The sequence below is a fragment of the Oxyura jamaicensis genome, chromosome 4 (assembly GCF_011077185.1).
Source record: "Oxyura jamaicensis isolate SHBP4307 breed ruddy duck chromosome 4, BPBGC_Ojam_1.0, whole genome shotgun sequence".
Taxonomy (NCBI): Eukaryota; Metazoa; Chordata; class Aves; order Anseriformes; family Anatidae; genus Oxyura; species Oxyura jamaicensis.
In genome coordinates, this window is record NC_048896.1 from 34996896 (window position 1) to 35018568 (window position 21673).

Here is a 21673-nt window from a genome sequence, read left to right on the forward strand (position 1 = left end):
GTTCAGTATTACTTTGATGTATCGTAGGTATTTTTGGTGCTTCAGTTAAGTGACCATATGTAAGTGCATGTATATACAGCAGAACTATCCAGTCACGGATTACACACATCAGTCACTCCAATGGCTTCACTTCCAGCATCAGTAGGGAAATGAAATCATCATAGGGAAAAGCAATAATCTGTGGATACAGCAAATGTTCTGCTCTAAATACAGAAGTTTCTTGCCACGTACACTAATCTCTTCTTTCATAGGAGGAATATTTTGCCTGTGTGTGTTACTTGCCCTCCTTGGGTCATTTTTCAGTCATTTCTAGCCCTGCACAAAGAGCCTCTGCCAGCAAGATATATATACCTTAAAAGCAGAAAGCAGTTATTTATTGGCTGATGCACACAGAGATATCAACGATTTAACAAGCTCCTAGACCAAGTGCTAATATGCAGTCTGGCATGATAAGACACCCACAGTCTCCGCTGGCCAGGCAGGCACCAGCCAGGATGAGAAGGGCCAGCCTCCACTGCCCCTGAAGCAGATCCTTTTTCACCGACTCTTTTTTTCCTCCAGGATTTTATACCATTTCATGCTGATGTTTTTCCTCTTGAAACCTTGAGCTACTAATGATCCAGTCCCAACAATCCTACTCTGTCTGCAGTTTTACCTTTCTTATCTTGCATACCTCTACTCTGCCGACTTCCTCTCAACTTAGCAGCTTCCCCGGAGGTCTGAGGCAAGGTTACGAAGCTGAGCCATATCCAAGCCAGACCTTCACAGGCAGCTGCACCCTGTGGAGAGTGCGGAGGCGGTTACAGAAGGGATCACAGAGAGAGATGGGTACAGGCACAATTCAGTTCATGACCAAAGACAGCAGCAAAAGCGGGCCTGACCTCAAAAAGCTGTTAAAACTGCATTGCTTTCCAAAGCCTGCTGACTGGTTTTATACCCTCCAAATCCTCAGACAATCACCGCCAACAGCACTCCCCACGCTGGTGTCATCTACCTTGCACACACACTGAATCCCTTTCAAATGTGAGGAAACGCCTCGCCCAGAGGCCCAAACACTGGGCTTTGGCGTCGCTGATCTCTTGTTTGATTCCATTATTCCTGTTTCAAATATTGCCATGTGCACTGCAGTACCAGAGATTAAAGTCTGTATGGGAAAACACAGTTTCATTCCTTTCCCTTCAGAGAAGAGAAAGAGGAAATATTTTTGTTCTCTACCCTCTGTATGGCTAAGAAAGATAGTTTGGAAGTAATGAGATCTTTCATCCTTTCACCTCTTTCACCTTGAATAGGAGACAGGGATAGGAACAAATGGATTTATTTTTTTTCTCTTTCTTTTGGCAGAGTGTCAGTCACCTCTGGGATGACAACATATCTAGGGCTGCTGCAAGCAGCATAAATACATAATTGTATTTCTGGTTAAATATCTTATAGCTAGTGAAGGGCCAATTGTTTATTAGCTCCTAGTGAGTTCCACAGTGCCCACCCTTAAAATCTCAAGAAAGCTTGACCACAAGGATTTTACTAGAGGGGAGGTAAGTGGGTCACATTCCCCAGAATATCAAGTTTAGAGAAATCCCATTGATTCCATTAGATAATTTTCATGCTGACTCACTGTAGGTGAAAAGTAAACATTACGTCCTAGGTACATGTGCCTGTCTGAGTTCTGGGAGTCACAATGCAGTCCAGAGACTGAGGGAACTTTGTACAACTATTGTGTAGTTAAATTATGTTCATTAGATAGGAAGCAATTTTGTTTGCTTGCAGGAGTATCTAAGATCACAAATGAACTACAACAAGAGACCAATTATCCCTCCATACCTTCTCCCTTCCCAATTTCAGCAAATGCCAGACACTTCAGACAAAGACAACTGTGCAGACGGTACTTTCCCAGAGGAAGACAGCAACTTCGGTTCACATTTTTAGCTCTTCTTATAGATAATCAAATAATTATTGTATTACGCTTTATTTTATGTCCATCCAATTAGGGTTAGTTTGGACATGAATAAGTGGTTATTGACCAAATCAATAGCCTCAGCAATGTTACACTGCACATAAAATGGTTACAAGAATAAAATCAGTTGTTATATTAACCACTGGCAAAGAATGGTCAGGCTGAGCACTGAACTAACATTGCTTCATTAGGTTATATTCAGATTAAGAAGAAGACAGGAACAAAAGGAAGTAATTTTTTTAAAAATTAGTCTTCCATTTCCTTTCCACACTTTAGATTAATTAGAATTTACCACTAAAAGAGCCAGACAGTACAATTAAGTTTTACAGCAACCATATTAAAGTTTTTAAAAACTGAGCTTCTACTTCCCCATAAATCCCAGGGGCAGTTACAATTAAATTAAGCTTTGTCATCTGAAATAACAGAATGAGATACATAATATGCCACACACTGTCTGGAACAGGAACCCAGCTAATCAAGAGAGTGACCTAGCATATTGCTACTTCAAAAATACAGCAGCAGTACAGCACTACATATATATCTGGAAACACTTCTCTACTGAGAGTGCGTTAATGTGGAAGTTATTTCATGTTTCTTCTCCCCGATAGCAGTACTGAGCTAGAGCAGAATGAACAAGGTGTGACAGATAAGTTATAAAACAGATTTCACCTGTTTTCCCCTTCCAGTTTTGGCTTGTCCGTGAAATGGTCAAGTTCTTCCCACAGGTATTAGGTGCTAAATAGAATCTGAATAATTTCCTTCCCCCGATTTTCTGTTTTGAGCTCATTGACCAAAATCCGTGTTGTGTTTTCAGTTGACAGCTCTTCTCTTCATGAACACAACTGTTAGAATATCACTACATTTCACAGAAAATAACTAAATGAATAACTTTAAACAGAAATATTTTAGAAACTTGGTATGTGATTTTGGCTCTGCTACTTTTCTGAGGGAACCTTTTGTTTAAATGCTGGGTCATTGATGAGAATACGTGAGACAAGTCTTTTTGTTTGCCTCTGTTTAATATATAGTGGCCTGTGGCCTCTCTGCACTAAATTCATAAGAGTGCTGAGTATATCTTGGCCTTTACAGCAGCAGGAAAATAGTTACAGGTAAGGATCAAGACAAAATGATGAGTCCAATGCAGCCACTAGGAAGCAGTGTAAGTTCAGCTCAAATCCTACTCACCTCTGGGAATTAGCTGACCTAGTGGTAGATCTTTGTGTTTTCCTTCATAAAGAAAGTGAGAAACCAGATTTTTCTTTCGAAATGTGATCAGAAAAAAATTATGGGGATAGCACAGTCCCCAACATCATTCATCACTTCCAAAGGTGAAAAGGTAGAGCTGCTTCTTCATCTGATGAGATATTTCATACCTCACAGGAGAGTAACCTACCTTTCTGGCTGAATTATTCAGAAGCAGAGAGGTTTCAGATGAGCACTCTCTTGTTATTCAATTAATGTTCAATTGATTAAGCTATTCAGTTAATATTAACTTAGGCACAGAGCGATCTGAATTAGATTTAGGCATGATATACCTGTGCTGACCTGCTTATCGCGAGCAATTCTGAGGTATGTCTCAGTATGCCCAGAAATAAAATTTAAAGCATCTGGACGAAGGTACAGTGACTTCTGCAAATCTGAAACAAAGCAACAGCTCTCGATTTGAAAATCATAAACAGGAGCTAGGAGAGACAATCAGAATCTTGAATAATCTCCCCCCAAAAAGTCAGGTGTTGTACGTGCTATTTAGGCAATGTTTAGACATTTATGTTCTGATCTGTTTGGTTGTATTTTTGTTTGTGCTTTTCTGTTTTGTGTTCTATGGTTTTGTTTTCTTTTGTTTTGTTTTCTTTTGTTTTGTTTTCTGAATCACTAACACATATTCTTGTGACCTTGGAATGTTTCTGCCAAATGCTTTCCAAGCTTTTAGCACTATGCAATTGCACATGTCTAGCGCTACTACAGCCCCCACTCAGCTGCCTTTCTAGGCACTTTTCTTTTGTCTCCAGGTTATCAGAAAATAAGCACTTGAACTCTGCATTTCTTGGTAACATCAGTTTGCTATGCATGTTCCAGAAACAGCTATCTCTTGGAGTTGCTTTTGCCACTAATACAAAACAATACTAGGGCACAGCAAAGGTAAGTTACTTGCCTAAGAGTAATGTAAATTTCCCCAGAAGTGCTTGCAAAAGGACATTTGCTTGCAATTTGGATCCTAATTATTTTACAGACTCTTGCACAGTAAGTTTCATAGACCTCTCACTGGATGAGTGAAATGACAGTGAAACACAGCAAAGATTCAGTGCACTTGGTTCCTCACAATGGCATTATAGCCCAGATAGAAGCAGATACCTGACTTGTTGCAAGTGGAGTGGTGAGAGAGATCTTACTACTACGTTACATATTTGTTCAATACCATAATTTCAAGCACAGTTTGGCCAAGGCAGCTCGCCATCTAATAAAACATCGGGAGAAAGCACTGATAATTGGTATTAAAATTTAAAGAAACAATATATCTCAATTCCAGTTTTGTCATTTCAGGATGAATACTTGACACTTCACAGAGTAGCGATTTTTATTTAAACAGTTAATATCCATCATCCCTGAAATTACATTTACTTCATGGCATCTGACATGTCTCTTGCTTTGTAGTAGCTGTTTTCATTTCTGTAGTCTCAACGATGGATGGCAATGTATGATCAGCAATACAGCACCTTCAAAAGTGCCATAACCATGCACTTAGGAACTCAATGAAAGATGATACCGTTTTCTAGTGGACAGAGTGCTTAACTCCATTAGTGTCATAGGTTGATTAAATCATCCTACATCACATTTCAAATGCACTGCAACCAATTAAGTCAGCCCATTGGTGCTCAATACATCTTTACTTTTCTATGGTCATGAGGTTTTTGTGAAATTTTTGGAGGTAGCCTGTATGTCAAATGACTTACTGTGTTATAGTTATGCCTAACACACATTGTCGAAATAAAAAGAATTAAAATATATTCATTCTGGTGCTTTTGGTATAGAAAATCACTGTAAAAGAAAGTCTTAATCGCTTTGGACGGTTATCCCTAACTACAGCAGGGAAGTAAAGGACTATGCAAACCAACCAACTGGAACAGAGAAAAAAAGCTACATTCATTTTTCAGCCAGGTCCCTATTGTGGCATCTTCTCCTTGTAACTTTAATATTTCACCTGAATGATTATATCACTAAGAAGACACTGAAAAGGATGAATTTGATCCCTAGTGTAACATCTATCTTGATCCATCTAGCCAGCACTTTTCAAAAACATTTCTGATTATTCAGTTGTTCAGTTTATTTCCCCATTTCTAACACCACACAGTTGCTACAGTACTATCAGAAAAATTTTTACTATGAGAAAAATTACTGAATGTTTTCATCAGTATCTCCAGGATTCATCACATGCTCACACAATGTTATTGATCACAAGTTCCTGACAGAAATAAAAAAGATCACACATGTACATGCCAGACAGCAAAGACAGAAGTATGGCAACAAAGACATGCTAGTTTAATGACAAATAAACAATCCCTACATTCAATGCTTGAATTTTACGTGGCGTAGAAATTTTTAGTTCTTCCTCTGTCTCTCATACGTCTTAATTTTGCAAGCATCAGTGAAGGATCAACTTCTAAAACTTATTGGGACTCTGTATCTATTCTGGTCAAAACAGGAAGAGTAGAAATTCTCTTTTATTCCCAGACTTAACTGTATTTTATTATCAGTTTTCCACCATTACTTCACCAGTTTTTGACAACTGCCTTGTAGGATCACTGGAATATATTGCATGCAGGCTTTTCATTCACAAAGTTATTTGATCTTTCTTTGACAGAAACTGGATGTTGTGTTGGTTGTATTGTCATTGCTTGCTTCACATAAATGCATTTGTTTTATCTTTGCTTTTTCATAAATAAAAGATTGATACGTATAAGGTGTACTGGGTTTGACTGGGATGGAGTTAATTTTCTTCATAGCAGCCCATATTGTAGCAGCCCACCCCACTTTTTTTTTAAATTTATGACTGAAACAGCATTGATAATACACAAACATCTTAGCTATTGCTGAGCAGTGCCTGCATAGCATCAAGACCTTCTCTATTTCTCAGTGGCCCCACAGCAAGGAGGCTGGGGGTGCACCAGAAGCTGGGAGAGGACACAGCTGGGACAACTGACCCAAACTGACCGAAGGACTAGCCCATGCCATGCAGTACCATGTTCAATGATAAAATCTGGGGAGGGACTGAGGAGGTGGCTGATGGGTGCTTAGCTTCTGGCTGAGGTCAACCCACCAGAAATGGCCTCAATCCAGAATATAACCCTTTATACCATAGACATGGTTCTGTATTTCAATGGAGATGTTTAGTAGAAAGATCTTATGCTTGGATTACATTAAAACCTACCAAAAACTCTGAAATTCTCAATTATGATGTGATAGCTATATCATTTTACACATTAAAAACAGAATTGAAAGGAACTAGGGAATATACAGGAAGGTGACATAAGCATGGATTAGATACCTAATATTGTCAAAGTGAAATCTTATCATCCTTAAAGTTAATGATAACATTCAAATGGAAATGATGGAAGCCAGTATTTCAGCTATGTTGTTTTCCATCTCTAAATCTTATAATTTGCTCAAATATTACTAGAAGCAGACAAAAAGGGGAAAAAATCTCATGTATTGATGCTAATTCTTGTGTCCTAGAATAGTCAGTACAAGTGTCTCAATTTTCAAGATGCACACTGTAGCCTTGGCAATATTGGGATTTAGCAACACAATATTTAATGATACTGCCTGATGTACAAGAAAACACAGAAGTTCCTGATGAACATAGCAGTCAGAACAGAACTAGCATCAAAAAAAGGACACTTTCACGTTGTCTTTAAGTAGTACTGTGCTACTAGTGTCTAAGTAGGTCTTCATGGCAGCTGAGAATGCTAGAAAGTAGTTTCTTTGGTTGCAGAGGTAAGGCTTCATTCAACCTGCCCATTTCCCCCATGGTTTTCCTAGTTTTATAACTGGAGGTGCACAAAATTAATGTGCTGCAAAGGTAGTGATGGTTTCATGGAGACTTCTTTAGTTTATTATTTATAGCTTGCACTGTGGGCCAGGAGAGGGAAGGAAAGAGAGAACTTGCATACTAAAATCAATACAAATAATAATAGCCTCTTACAAGAGAAGCCTCAGGGGCTGAATATCTCTGGGTTCCTTTTTTTACATAAATGATCTCAGTGGATTATTGTTTCAATGTTTTGAGCTGTCAGTCACAGTCAGCTAGCAGCTCTCTTTTTGTCCCATGGAAATCTTCTCACTTCTATGTGCCAAAATAAAACAAAACTACATAGCAGCAGGTAGCCCATGATGGCTTCGCTGAGTGTCTTCAGCAGAACAGCACTGCAACAAAATCAGTAATCCATGCTGTTCATAGGTTCTTTTTCAGATACACACCCTGTCAATCACTGCCGAAGTGGCCAAATGTGTTCCCAAATTATATCCAAGCTTTCTCATACCAGAACAACTTGGGGCTGTGGCTCAATTATTTGTGGTGTTTTATTTTCACTTATTTTTAGCAAGCAAAACACACTGCAAAACAAAAATATTCATTTGGGCCATAGGAACATTCATATTTGATAACATTACTGCCAGTTTAATAGGAATGTGCATTAGGCTTCTGCAGAATTCTGAATACCTTGATATTAGGTAAACCAAAGATATTCAGGTATCTCATAACGTACGCATATAATAACAATATTCAGTGCCTATATTTTTCTACAGACATTTTATTTTGCCCGAGTAATCTACTTATTTGTGTTATTTTACTTAATATTGTACTATATACAGAGGAGAAATGACATTTTATCATCATGCATTTATTTTCTTATTAGTCATCTTTAAGTAAAATATTCAATGACAATATATTCAAACGGTTTTAAAAAGTTTATAGTTACTATCATTGTATAATTACAGTCTGGAGGTATAAAATCTTGCATAAAGTAAATAATCTCTTTAAAAAATAGACCTTGATTACTCCAGTAACTGACTTTTTCATTGCTTATAGCAAACATATTAGTCTGAATTTTTATATTTTTATAGTACTATGCTACTAAAACAATATTATTATTTTGCAACAAGAGGCATATTTTCATTGGACCCCTTTTGAGTATTTGTTCCCTTTCATATTTAGATAATTTAGGAACATTTGAGGAAAATTATTTAAGATGTCTGCATTTTCTGGATCTTAGAAGCTAAGCAGTTGGCATTTTGACTCATTTCTGACAAGTAAAAAGTTGTTTTCTCTCCAGCGAACTTTTAACGGAAACTATTCCGCTTATGACCGAAGTTGTGGGCCATGTGCAGCAGTGGCAGTTTTAGAAACCTACCTCAGCAGAAAATGGACAGAAAAGGTTTCGACCCACACTAGAAACTTCGCTGAAAGACAATGAAGGCAAGCCTCTCTGTATCACTTGTGAGTACTCACAGAATGTTATTTCTTTAAGACCACAGGAGCTAGAGAAATGGAGGAATTCATTGCCAGAAGCTACACAGTGAAACTAAAAAGTATGGAATAGACCAGACTATCAAAAACATTTTTGAACTTTTGCTAGATCTTTGAAACTATATTAATGCCTAACTTCCATTGCAAGCAGTACCTTAAATGTCTTAAAGAAGCAGAGGTCCTCTTTCTTGAAAGGGTCCATGCTTAGTTCTAGGAGAAAAAAAATAATGATACTAATAAAACACACACACACACACACACAGAAACTTCTTATCGTTATTATGTGACAGATTATGCTGATTGATGTTTAGGTTCAGTGTTTGCTGTGGCAGAAGTACACATGACTTTTAAAATGCAATTATGCTTTTTCCGTCTACATTGTTATAATAGCTAATTACACAATATCTGTTTTTACTTGATATTTGATGTTTCTTCCATTTACTGGATTCTTCTTCTCATGCAGCATAATCCTTGGTAGATTTAGTAGTCACGTTAGACATTCTATATTGTTTATACTAATCCAATCACAATTACTAATGTTATCACAAACGTTTTCTCTCCACTACAGTTTGTAATTTATGGTTATATACTATATCAAATTATTGATATTTATGTATTTGCTTGCATTTATGAGAAATTCTATTTTTCACGTTCTGTACAATGCTGTGGAGGTTGTTTGCATAAAGCACTGAAAGGTAATGTTGTTTTTCTCTGACTTAATGGTAATTTTTAAAGCTAGTAAAATAGCACTAATTCTCAGAGATGTTTTCAGCCAAGCTAAAACTAATGACTATTACTGTAACGTAATTGCTTTTATTTATTTATATTTTTTTTTACAAACCAATTGCTTTTCTTTTCATTTAAAGCCTCTTGTAACATCTTTACAAACAACAGATTTTTATTCTTTCAGGGCCTTTTTTAAATCTTTAAACAAAATGGGATAGTAATTTACCTTGTAGAATAAAGAATAACAAAACCTTTTTTATTACAACATTAGCTCTAACCAGTAAGTTAGCACAACTATGTCTTCAACTGTCATCTAATTTTCTATATCTGTAACACTTTGGGCTTTCCAGATGAGAATTTAGGGGTAAGATACACCACTTACAATTACATCCTTAATAACCAGGATGGCTCAGCTGGTGTAGAGCAGTTTCCAGTTTATCACTTGCACACATGATCTGTACAGAACACACTCACACCAGTCAGGGCCTCCAGTCTCTATCCAGCTCCATGGACTTGGGGAGCCAGTACACTCATTATGGGGAGTTTCACATCCTGGCTGGCATTCAGCAGTCTCACCTCTGGCTCAGCCTTTGGTACACTTGGAAATCTGTGGGCACATCTTCGATCAACCAGAGCTACTGCTTTTGTTATTTGCAGGCTCTGACTTAGATGGTTGACTTAAGTTGCCAGTGGCATTGCTGGTTACATCAGCCCAGGACAATCCCTTTGATTTTTCCTATACTTAAAGCCAACTAGCTGTTCTTGCTGAGGCTAGTATCACCTTCTAGCTTACTACCTCAAATGCATTATAGGGATATAAGCTGTGAAAAAGTTCACTCATACTTCTTTATTTCTGTGTATACCTAAAGCAACAGGAATGAGCAGATGTAGTTGAGAGCTTTTGGGCACACCTCCCCTGTAACCACTAACCGTGCTTGGTTTGTGTTCCCATGGCATACCAGTATCACCGAATGAATAAAGAGGTGAGCAGTTATAGTCATGGTATCACTGACCTGGCAGTGCTTTTTAGCTGAGTTCACCTTGTGGAAAGGCTGTGGCCAAACTGGGGAATTATCTGAATAGTTTGAACTTATAAAACCATTGGCCTTGAAATTTGACAGTATGCTGGTACCTGTGTAGAAACATAAATATTTATTATAACTGCTTGTTTCCCAGTCTGTGTCTTTCAAAAATTAAGGCTTTATTGGAATTCCTGGATATAAGTTAGTTCATATGTCTTTAAAAGAAATAGCAAATAACAAAGCTTGCTAAATATATGAAGTAAAATGGGTGCCATGCTAATTACACTCACTGGCAGAGTTAGGCTCTTCTGAGTTCTCAGCTATTTAGGATGTAGTCCCTCCTGTGTGGGCTTCTCCTTCAGCCTGCACACACAGCCCTGCTGTTGCCTGGCTGCTCCAGGTCTGGGGATCACAAAGGCAGCACACACAGTCAGGGCTGCAGCCTAACGCTTAATGATGAAACATGCGCACACCGATATTTTTTGGTGGGGAAAAAAAAAAAAATCTATATAATTGTAATATATTTTCTGCATCAACAACCTTTACTTTTCCATTTTTGGCATTCAATGAATGTAAAACACTTGTTGCTTAGGACCCTTCATACTCTCTTGGTGACAGCACAAACAATAATCATGTGCCAATTTACACTCTAGCAGAAGAAAGAGGAGAATGTTTGCTCCCTAAGAGCAAATAACTTCAGAGAGAGTGTATTTTAATTTAAAGTAGGGTGCAAAATAATTTTTAAATCTTAAAGTCTTTGAGATTTGTGTACTTCCATTTTTGTTAGAGAGAAAAACAAAATGACTGGAACTCTTTAAATGAGGCCACTCTGCGCTCCTAACTAATAATAAAGTGAGTAGCATTCTTACTTAGTTAATATTATCTGTTTTCTAAACAGATAGTATATCTCTAAATAGTACAAAGGCACTATTTGTGCCTCTAACCAGCCTGACTCACTATCTCTGTCCTACTTTTACTCCATGGGTTATTTCAGATAAGATGATAAACTTTTGAGTCTTGATCTCCACAAAACACACAACACAATGAATCTCTAATCCTAACTACAGCTGTTTAATATTACGTATAAATATTACACTAGTTTTAAACTGATATATTTAGTACAACCAAGGGCAGCTTAGGACTCTGTATATAATGTCTCTTTATTTTCATTTATTATTCTTAATCCTTAAAATGCTTTATATAGGAAAAAAAAAGCCTTACCTGAGCTTTCCTAAACCAATATTTATTATGATAGGTACTGTGATTATAGACAACTGAATTCAGGGACCTAAGTTGTCCCTTCCAGCTTACTGTTACTATGATTTTGATTATCGGTGTATAATTCCAAATGATTAATATTTGAATCCTGTGTGCTGGAGGAACTACTCTGTACTTCACAGGTAGTAGTGTCTATCCTCAAATGGTGTACATATGGTGTACAATAATTTTATACCCTTCACCTTTGTGGTTTTTGTTTTTAAACACCATTTCCTAGAAAAATCTTTAAGATTTTTTAGTTTTAACATGTATTCTCAATTACCTTATAATTTTTACTCTCATTAAAATTTTCTGTCCTTAATTTAAAAATGCATAAACAACGAGAATGTTTGTCTAATCATGATCTAAGATGGATGATTTCATACAAAAATAAAAAAAAAAAAAAAAAAAGAATAAATAATAGGATATGGTTTTCTGAGCAGGATAAATATAAAACAGAAAACCTTAGAAATATGGCTATAAGGTGGGATTGGATGTCTCTACATAACATTCCAATAGTCTTGCCATTTTTATTTTATGCTAATTCACTGCAACTCAAAAAAGTTTAGTTTTGTTGCTGCATCTTATCTCCAAGTGTCAATAGTATCCATATGTAATTTGAGCCAGTCTGTGAAGTTAGGCACTGAATTCTTTCTAAATGATAAAATGTCACTTACCATGACATCAGAAGGCTGCTAACAAAGAACCTGTATAACAGTTCTTTCTTATGTAGCTCTCATCTTTTGTGAGTTACTGAATTCAGAGGAAGATGAATTCTAGAAGGAGGCACTGGAATTTGCAGCACTTGAGAAAAAAAAAAAAAATCCATTCAGACAGTTGTTTAGATTTCAATACAGTCTGTTTGCTCAACCTTGCAAAAGTTTGCAGTTCACCCATGCTCTTTTTAGAAAGCTGCAGACATGCTATTTAATTTTTTTTGTTAAACCCCTACCAAGACTTCGTCAACATATTTTTATGATACCCTGTGTAACATGTTGAACTTAAAGATGATAAATGGCAGTAATGAGCTACTATATTTCCTGAATTAATTTTTTCCTGTGCTCTTACTTCTTCTTATTTAGCACACTGTACATTGTATAGGAAGTGCCACTGTTATCAGAAGATCGTCTAAATCACATAACACTGTTTTTTCCAGGAAAAAAATTCAAACTCAGTCCTTTGTTTGAAAAATCTTTCAGCTTATTAGTTAATACATAATTGCAACAGTTTTAAAACAATTGTGATCTAAAGCATCTTTCCATTTTAATTCAGAACATAATACAAAGTGTGCACAGCATTCTAATACATGCCATTTAGCATGATCTTTACAGTTTCTTGAGCCATGCAGTCTTAAGAGTAACAATCTTTGTTGACTAATCATCACTTGTTAGTATTGTTTCTGTGATCCCTACCCACTCAGGTTACAGCAGCAAACACTTAGGTGTGTATAGCTTTTCCTGAAAATGTTGCAAATGTTAGCAAAGTTACACTTACCCAATAATAAAGACAATTCAATTAAAAGAAAAAAAAATAATAATAATAAAAAAGCACATTTGAAAAAAATCAGAATGCAGTGGATATACCTGAAAAGACAAAACAATAATTCAGTGGAATTAGCGTTCACTATCTGTAATGACTTACCATGAAGACCTTACTTTACCTTGAAGGAGGCCTACCTTTCTAATTAAGATAGAATATTATATGCAAACGTCTTTGAAATTCTGTCTTGTGTCCCCTCAGGCTGTATCATCATAAAATCTTGTGGTCTCTCTTGCAAAAACAATGGTGCTGATGAGATAACGTTCAGTTTTGCTCAGGTAGCAGAGAGCCGGGCTAGTGAATCAATACACGAGCTCACGTCTCAGTCCTGCAACTGATATTGCTATTACTACAACTTGTCTTTTTTTCTTCCCTCCAAATGAACATAGTCAGTGAATACTAACTACAAATTCATTTTTCTGTGTAAGAATTAAGTGAAAATAAAACATACAATAGCTTACATTTGGTATTAACTAGATTGCCAGATGTGAATGTAGGAAACTTTGAACATCAATGTAGAAAAACATAGACAACTAGGGGAAAAAAAAGTGGGATTGAACTGTACCTGAAACTTCTGTAACTGATACAGAAGGAAATTAAAATATATATATATTAAAAAACAAAACAAAACTTAAAAACAGGGAGGAGTGTTGTGCAAATATCCCACCAATAATTGTTATCCTCAGTTTTCAGATGTTATTATGGACCAATATCACACCTGTTGTTTTCCTCACTTTCTCCCCCAAACCGCCTTTCTTTCTTATTCCACCCCGGCTTCTTTTTTATTATTATTATTCTTGTTATTTTTGTCAAATATTTATCCTGTATAATTCATTAAAAAGTTAATTGGATTTTGTCTACTCTCCGCAATAAAAATATTTACAATTTACCTCTTTATTAAAATACCTCTTTTTTCTTTTTTTCTTCCCAAATTAATGAAGCGCAGTTACCAACTTTGAGGGTATTGATAACAAAACCTTGTCCATTATGCCAGCGTTTATTTTATTAGTTTTTAAAGTTATAGTTGTTTGTAACTGCACATTATTCAGGTAGAAAGAAGTAAGGAGGAAGGAAGTTTGAACACAGGTAGGGAAGAACTTTGGAAAACTGGTTTGTCTCATAGAAGGCGAGTGATAAGTTGGTGATACCCAACAATTTCTCAAGTTTATGAGCTGATGAGTACAATACTTATAGATGCATACATACATAGTGATTGGTTGAGACAAACAAAGATTTCCAAATGATTGTTTGCAACTTCCTTCGTCTGCTCATTTTCAGGAAGGGTCTCGATTAAGTACTTACATGCAATTGAAATGCAAAATATTAACCAATTTATGCAATTACTTCAAACAAGTAATTTTTCCTGAATAATTCTAAAGAGAATAAGTATGCAGATACTGGGAGTCAAGATATATATTTTTTTAATGTTTCCCTTTTTGAGCAATCTTTACTGCCAGAGGTTAAGATTTACAGTTCACTAAATATCACTAAATATCACCAAATATCACTAAGTTTAGACAAGTGTAAGGAAAACAGAATGTTAAAGTTACCTTGATATAATAATGACTAAACAGACAAATCTTACTCTGACTTCAGATAGGAAGGGGTTTGTTCTTGGCCTCAATTTTACCATGCATGTAATCTAGCAGTATCAAACATTTCTATCTATTGCAAGAAGAGTTAAAATTAAGTTTCAGTGATAAATTGCATTTCAAGAAAGATTTTAAATCTGAAGAAAAAAGTATCTCAGGGCATTAACAAAATGTTTGGACTAATCCCAATTATTTTACTCTTTATGTTCCTAAAAAGGCATTAAATTTTTACTCAAAGTGTTTGGTTTAGAGTCATTAAAATAATTTAACAGTAAATATGCAACATAAAAACAGCATATTTTTTAATGTGATAATACAGCTAGGATATGAAATAAGAATGAGAAATGACCACAGCTGAAGTTCTGGCTACAGTCAGGGAAGAAAAAAAAAAAAAAAAAAAAAAAACACACACACACACCTCAGCTGTAAGGGAAGGAAGACAGATGTAGTAAACCCATATGAGAACATAGTGCCTTCAGCTGCTTAAAGGGCAAATATCAATACCTCTGTCTTGTGGAAGTTTAGATTTCATTTTACTCTTTGCATTGAACATGATGAGTCTTCTCGTAAAGAGAAATCAGTAAGACTACCCTTTTCTCAGATATTTTGCTTATCTAAGCTTACTAGATGTTTAGTACCTTTTTTTTCCCTTGATAAACTATGTTCTAAGGAGAAAGCGTTTCATGTTCTTGTCGTGTCATGCTTACACATTTGAAACACTGAAGAAAATATTAATATATATTCATTTTCATGCAACAAAATAAGTCTGTTCTTGAAAGTCTATAGGATGTCCTAAAAGACAAGGACTGTATCAGGCCAATAGTTCTGTTTCAGTAAGTCATAAGCACTAAACTTTTTAACCAGTTGTTTATATGCAAAAGAACTTTATCCAGTTGTATCCATCAACAAAATATGTCAAGCTCTAAAAGTAAAAGACAGCTGCTACCTATTCAGAGTAACAACATATGAGGTTTTTAGAAGGAAAAGAAAAAATTAGCGAAATGAAAACAGTCAAATTTGCTTATAAAAGACACTAATAAGCATAATATAAAAATCATATTAGAGAAATCCAATATAGACTTAAAATGACATTTTTCAAATGTGAAATTAATCAGGACTTTATGGCTAGCACTTCCAATTTTTATTAAATGTTTCAAGTAATCTTACAGCAAGACGTCATCTTGATTTCAGCTGGATATTTAAGCAGAACTCTTCTTTAAGACTTCTCCTGTCCTAATGGCTTGCATGCATAGTAACTCAGAAATGTTATTGTCTTGTTGAAATTTATTCAATTTCTTGAAACACCATTCTTCTCTTACTTTATTTCCTTTTGTTTTCTTACATTCTATAGGAATCAGTTTGTATTTCCTTTTGTGAAGATTCTAGTTCGCAGAGCAATAGCCATTCTGAATGCTAGAGTCTTCTACCCATTGCACCAATTACTGCTTATTACTCAAGTAAGCAAAATGAAGATAAATTGTTCTCATCTCAGGATGGCATGATATACAAGAAATGATCTTCTTTCTCTTTAGAACTAAGCTTTTAATCATTTCTTATTAATAAAATTCTGTAAATTATACACATAATCAAAAAAGCTTCACAGGTAATTTAGAAGATGAGGTGAGTTTTCCTTATGAGCGTAAAGCTTTAGTAGTTTATTTATACCCTATATTGTCAAAGGTAGTAAAGGAACCAGGGACAATAAGGTGTTCTAACTTGGGCACTGATAAAGAATGAATTTTCAATGGCATTTTTACTAAAAGTTAGTGCTTTAAAAGTTTATGGGAAGTCAGATTGCTTAGCATATCAGGGTACTGTATATCCTTAATACATTCATGGAGACTTCTTGAAGGGCACTTTCAGTGCATTGACCGGTATACATAATACAGCTTTTTGTTCTTGACATAGTCTAGAGCCCTGTGAGTATTTTTACAGTACATTATTTTTTTTTTAAACCAATAAATTACTCATCTGAACTATTGAAGTATAAACATGATGACTTTTTGTCAGGCTTGACTGTGATACTATTACAATGAATTATGGATTTTAGTGGTTATCTGCTTTTGATGTGGTGCAATAAATCATGATCATTTATGATTGGTTCTGAAGTTGATATTGGTTTTTCATATAGTCTGTTCTGCATCTGCTAGGTTCTTCAGAGTTTTAAAGATGTCAGAGTATTTCAGGATAACATCACACTGATTTAAAATTATTTGAAAAGCAGAGGCAATATAAATAAAAGAAACTGAAACATTTTCAGACCTCTCTTCTATTCCATATAGAATTACATATTAAAAAAAAAAAAAAAAGCGAGCTAAAAATTCATATTTTTTTGTTAAAGGATGAGAAAGTGGGAGTTTAAAAAAAAAAAAAAAAAAAAAAAAAGAATTGGCCTATGTGTAAGTTGTCAGACATTGGCAGTTGATCCATCTAACAGCAGTGTTAATCTTACCTTCTTTACATCCAATCTGTCAATTTTTCCTGTATCCTCTATATTATCCAGAAATGGAAGCACTGGACTAGGAGCTGAGCCAGTCCCCCAGTGAAACTACAATTTTACACTAATTCTATTTAATCCTCATTAATTATTCTCCTGTTATCAACATTTGAATGTAGAACTTTTTTTCTCCTGACCTTTTATACTATTTCTGTTTGGCAGGATGCATCTTTCTTTGCTTGCTTTTCTTCTCCCTCATTTGTCTACCTTCTCCTGTATTATACTGTTCTCTGTTATTTATTACTTCAGAGAAAGAAAAGCCTAGACCCAGTAACAATGAAGTTAGACTTAAGGGATTCATATGGTCACTCCATTTGATGAATATATATCTCTCTCGATCTTAATCCAACAGTCAAATAGACGTAATAAAAACCATTGAGTAACATTTTTTATGAACTAAAATAATACTTTTTATTTTATATTTTTTTTCCTCCCAGATTGAATAAATTCTTGTATTTATTTGAAGTTACATGGGGCACGTAGGACAGAGAAGGAGTGAATTCTTTCCCTTAGGGAAGATTTGCACAGGCACAAAAGAAAATAATTTTCTCCTTGTCTGTCATCTAAGAATTTGCTAGAAAACTCACTATTTTTCAGCAGTATCCATCACAGGTGTTTTTTGATCCTCTTCTTTTCAGATAGTACTGGGTGACTAAGTCACCATAACAGTCTCATTGCATTCATCTTTGTTCAGCACAGCTAAGTGCACTGAATGTAGATTAGAAGTTTTTTGGGGGGTACAATTTATCTCTGCTTTACTCTTAATATGCTTTACCATCATCTATCCTTGGAAACACGCTACCTGCAATTTCTGCAATGCAGGATTCTTTAAGGAAGGAAAAAGATGGGCTTCTTCTCTCTTAACAAGCCTCTTTTCCATTTCCTAATTTCATATTAATTATTGCCCTAATAACCAGAAGCATTTTTTACACTCCATTGAATGTATAGGTTGTAGACGTGTCTGGGTTCAAGACAGAAAACAAGATCCTCCTAAACCTTTTTCATACGCATTTTTTCTACTGTTTTTGTTAAGAGATTTTTGGTTAGAAAATTGTATGCTGGTATCTTTTTGAACTTTTATCAAAAAGAAAAACCTCAGTTCTTACCTTTCTTTTTTCTCCTTATTCTAAAATCGTTCACTTACTGTGTTCTTCTAGAATTTTATTAAAGCAGATCAGGAAAATTCTCTTTTAACAAGGAAATTACAGTTTATCACAAGGATCCAACTAGGTCAGAAATAGGTGTTAAACAACAAATGCCTATTTTCCTTTGTTACACATTAACACTTCTTTCTTAGTATTACATTGTTAGAACAGGCGTTCCCAGTGTTGTCTCAACTTCCCTTACTTTTGTAAGCCAATAAGGCTACTTGGCCACTTCCCCCCTAAAACCAAGCAAAGGACAACTTCTACAGCAAGGAGAAGAATAGCACTGGTACAGCTATGTACCAGGTTTGGCTGGGAGTTAGAGACTGAGCAAGGAAAAAAAGCACTTGCAGAACTCACACACATTATTTTAACTGCAAGTTAGCAAATTAAAAGACCATTTTCTACCTGGTACATCTTTTCTAGGGAGGATCAAACATAGGAAAAGAAGTACTAGTACAGTTAAGCACATTCTCCATTCTAACTCATTCCACTGCTGCCTACTTAGCACAAAAAACACCAAGAAAACAGAACACAATGAAAGGAAAACTCATGCGAGCAGACGCTCAGTCTCATCAGGAGAGTCAATATTACCATTGTCTCCAAGCTGCAACTGATAACCGACTGCACTGCTTGTTAAGCTAAAACCACCTAGCTGCAGGAAATAATCACTGCTGAGAAATAGCTGCAGCTCTGAGGTTGTGCTTCCTAGAGAGCCTGGTGTTTGCTCCTTCCCAGCTGGAGCACGAGCCTCACCAGAGACCCAGCTGCTGTATGTCAGACACAGGCTAAGAAGCCAAGTCAAGCACTCAGTGGGAGTGGATGAGCCTACTGTAATTATTGGCAAGCTATTCAACCTCTCACCTCTGTGGGCTTGAAGTCAGTTAGCAGTTCAACACCCCTAGGTTCAAGCCTGGGGAATGTAATGTTTCTTTTAAAGAAGAGCCCAAACTGCCACTGAGCAGTTTGGTTGTGGTTTAGCTTACTCTGCAATAATTTCTCCTACAGAGCCTGCAAAGTGTTATTTTACTAGTTTGATTGGAACCAAGCAGGACCAATCTTTAACTGGTAGCTTCTGGTAACTTTAACTTCACGGTGTTTCCTTAGTATGACTTTGTCTCTTAACTCAGCCTCCAGAATTTAACTCTTCATTGTCAGGCAGATATGTCACGTAGGTGATTATAAATGTAAATTATATTTATAAAACAAAATAAGCACTTTTAGATTCTCTTCATAGTGCTGTCCAACTTACCTCAATTTTTTTGTAGTGAAGGGACTGGTTTGAAGAATTAGCTGCCTTATAAAAATGCGAAGCTAGAAGGTACTTGGACTCCAAGTTTCATTAAAAAAATCCTGTAAAACAGTTTACAGTGCCCCTGTTTCTTCATCCATATACAACAAATGCTGCAACAATTTCCCCAAAGTAGCACTCACACATGTGACTTGATTTGGCTCAAGATTTAATTAGATTAAATATTTAAAGCTGACAATAAACTCCTGTCAATACTTCCTTAGAAAGCTGAGATTTTATATTATGGTTTGTATTACCAGGACCTCTGGTTCCCAACCTGAGCCTTCCTGATGTGCGTTGCCAAATGCACAGCATCTGTACCTCTAACGGCCTCCAACAAACATTACCATCAAAAATTGCTTGCAGCTCACATCTGAGATCCAGTGTGGGTTAGGAAAAGAGCTGAAAGAGATTTTTTAGCATTCTGTTGGCACTTGCAAAATATAACACATCTAAATCATGATATTCCCTTTGGAAGAAAACATGTATATTATTTCACAGTTTACAGGGACTATTGCAATACCTCAAATTAGAGTTTAAAACTAGAAGAGCCATGGCCATGGGCATCCTCATTTCACACAGTGCTAAAAGATGTTTACTACCTCCTAAATAAATACAAATAATGAGATTTGTATAATATGTAACTTTCGTATGCTGCTCTGAATTTTGTTCTTGTTTGCTAGCAGGTAGCCTAAGGAATGCAAGCGTGCCAAATGTACTTCATCTCCAGCTGCTGGCTGCTTTTACCAGCTTTTCTTTTTCTCTATCTGACTGGAAATTAAAACAAACAAAATAAACTAACAAACAAGAAAAAAAAAAAAAAAAAAACCTTAATCCCATATGAGGGCACAGAACACATCATGATGATTGCATAGTTAGTTATGCTACACATAATATGGAAACAAATGAAATAACCCGTGACTAAATGAATTACTGGGTCAACATATCTTAAGGCCAGTAGGGGCCCTCTATGGCTCTACAGACTCACATTAAGAGCCTGGGCCAAGATTTCAGGTCCTTGTTGTGCCTACAAAACTGATGTATGTGGGAAAGGTTGTTTTTCCTTCTTTAAAAAAGAGCTGCTCTTGCTTTTGGAAAAATGTCAAAACCTGAAAGCACACCTAAGCAAAGAAACATAAACATGAGCCAAAACAGCAGCAGCTTGCCTTCTAAGGATCTATTAGATGTCAATTAAAGTCTGTAACGTATGGCCAGTTCTTCAATGGGCCCTGCTGATTTCAGAGATGTGTATATATTCCCAATCACGCCTGATGTGGAAGCTTAATTTTGCAAACTGCAGCCTGAAGATAAGCTCATTTTGTGTGTGCAGTGAAAAGATAATATCAAACACATCCTGGAAACCATAAGGTGAAAAATATACAATATAATACAGACAATAAAATCTACTATTTTATGTCACTTTAAAAAAATCTCTATAGGTATATATATATGGCAAGAATGATAAACTCTAAATACTCCAGATATGTATACAAACATTAATCTCTGAGGGGTTCAGAAGAAGTTTGAAAACTCAGAGACATTGCAGAATGCATTAATCTCCATTGTTAAAGTAATCATAGCCATGAATTTCCTGGCAAAATCTTCCTAACTCACTAGGCAACACCTGCCACTCTAGAAACAACTTGATGCTGAGTTCAGGAGTGCTAAAGCTAGAAGCAGATAGTCTATGCTTTTTGTGCAAACCATCAGTTCTGAGATGTTTTCACTGATCACCTCTTCTGGTGGCTTCCATGGCAATTGGTTCAAGTAGGGTGACTAAAAACTAGGCAACAATTTCAGAATAATTAATCTCTCTCAGTACCAAACAGTAATGATACATTATGAACAAGAGGACATGTTCCTTGTCCATGAGTTCTTCTGGGACTCATGAAATAGAAAATGTTTCCTAAATGAACAGAGAATAATGACTGCAAGCAGAGGAAGAAATAGGAAAGAAGTACTGTGTTAGGAATGCAGCATGGCAGCAACAGCAGCAAGTGAAGTTACAGTAATACTGCTTCTTTTTTACTACTAATACCATGTTCTATTAGAATAGAATTCCACCTCCAACCTATTTTTCATAAAAAAAAAAAAAAAAAGCATTTCAAAACTTTTAGTGTTATATTTATA

General features: G+C 35.8%; 1 long non-coding RNA gene across 3 annotated transcripts; it reads right to left on the bottom strand.

The window, feature by feature from the left end:
* Positions 1 to 7510: 7510 nt before the first annotated feature.
* Positions 7511 to 19161, bottom strand: LOC118166660. 3 transcript variants are annotated; one of them, XR_004750649.1, is made up of 7 exons: positions 19117 to 19161; positions 12157 to 12283; positions 10513 to 10624; positions 10214 to 10332; positions 8629 to 8684; positions 8457 to 8485; positions 7511 to 8354 (listed from the first exon to the last, which is right to left on the bottom strand). It is a non-coding gene; the product is annotated as an uncharacterized LOC118166660 (long non-coding RNA). The 3 variants fall into 3 exon arrangements; XR_004750648.1 differs by lacking the exon at positions 19117 to 19161 and adding an exon at positions 18847 to 19042; XR_004750650.1 differs by lacking the exon at positions 19117 to 19161 and adding an exon at positions 15115 to 15174.
* Between the last annotated feature and the right edge of the window lie 2512 nt (positions 19162 to 21673).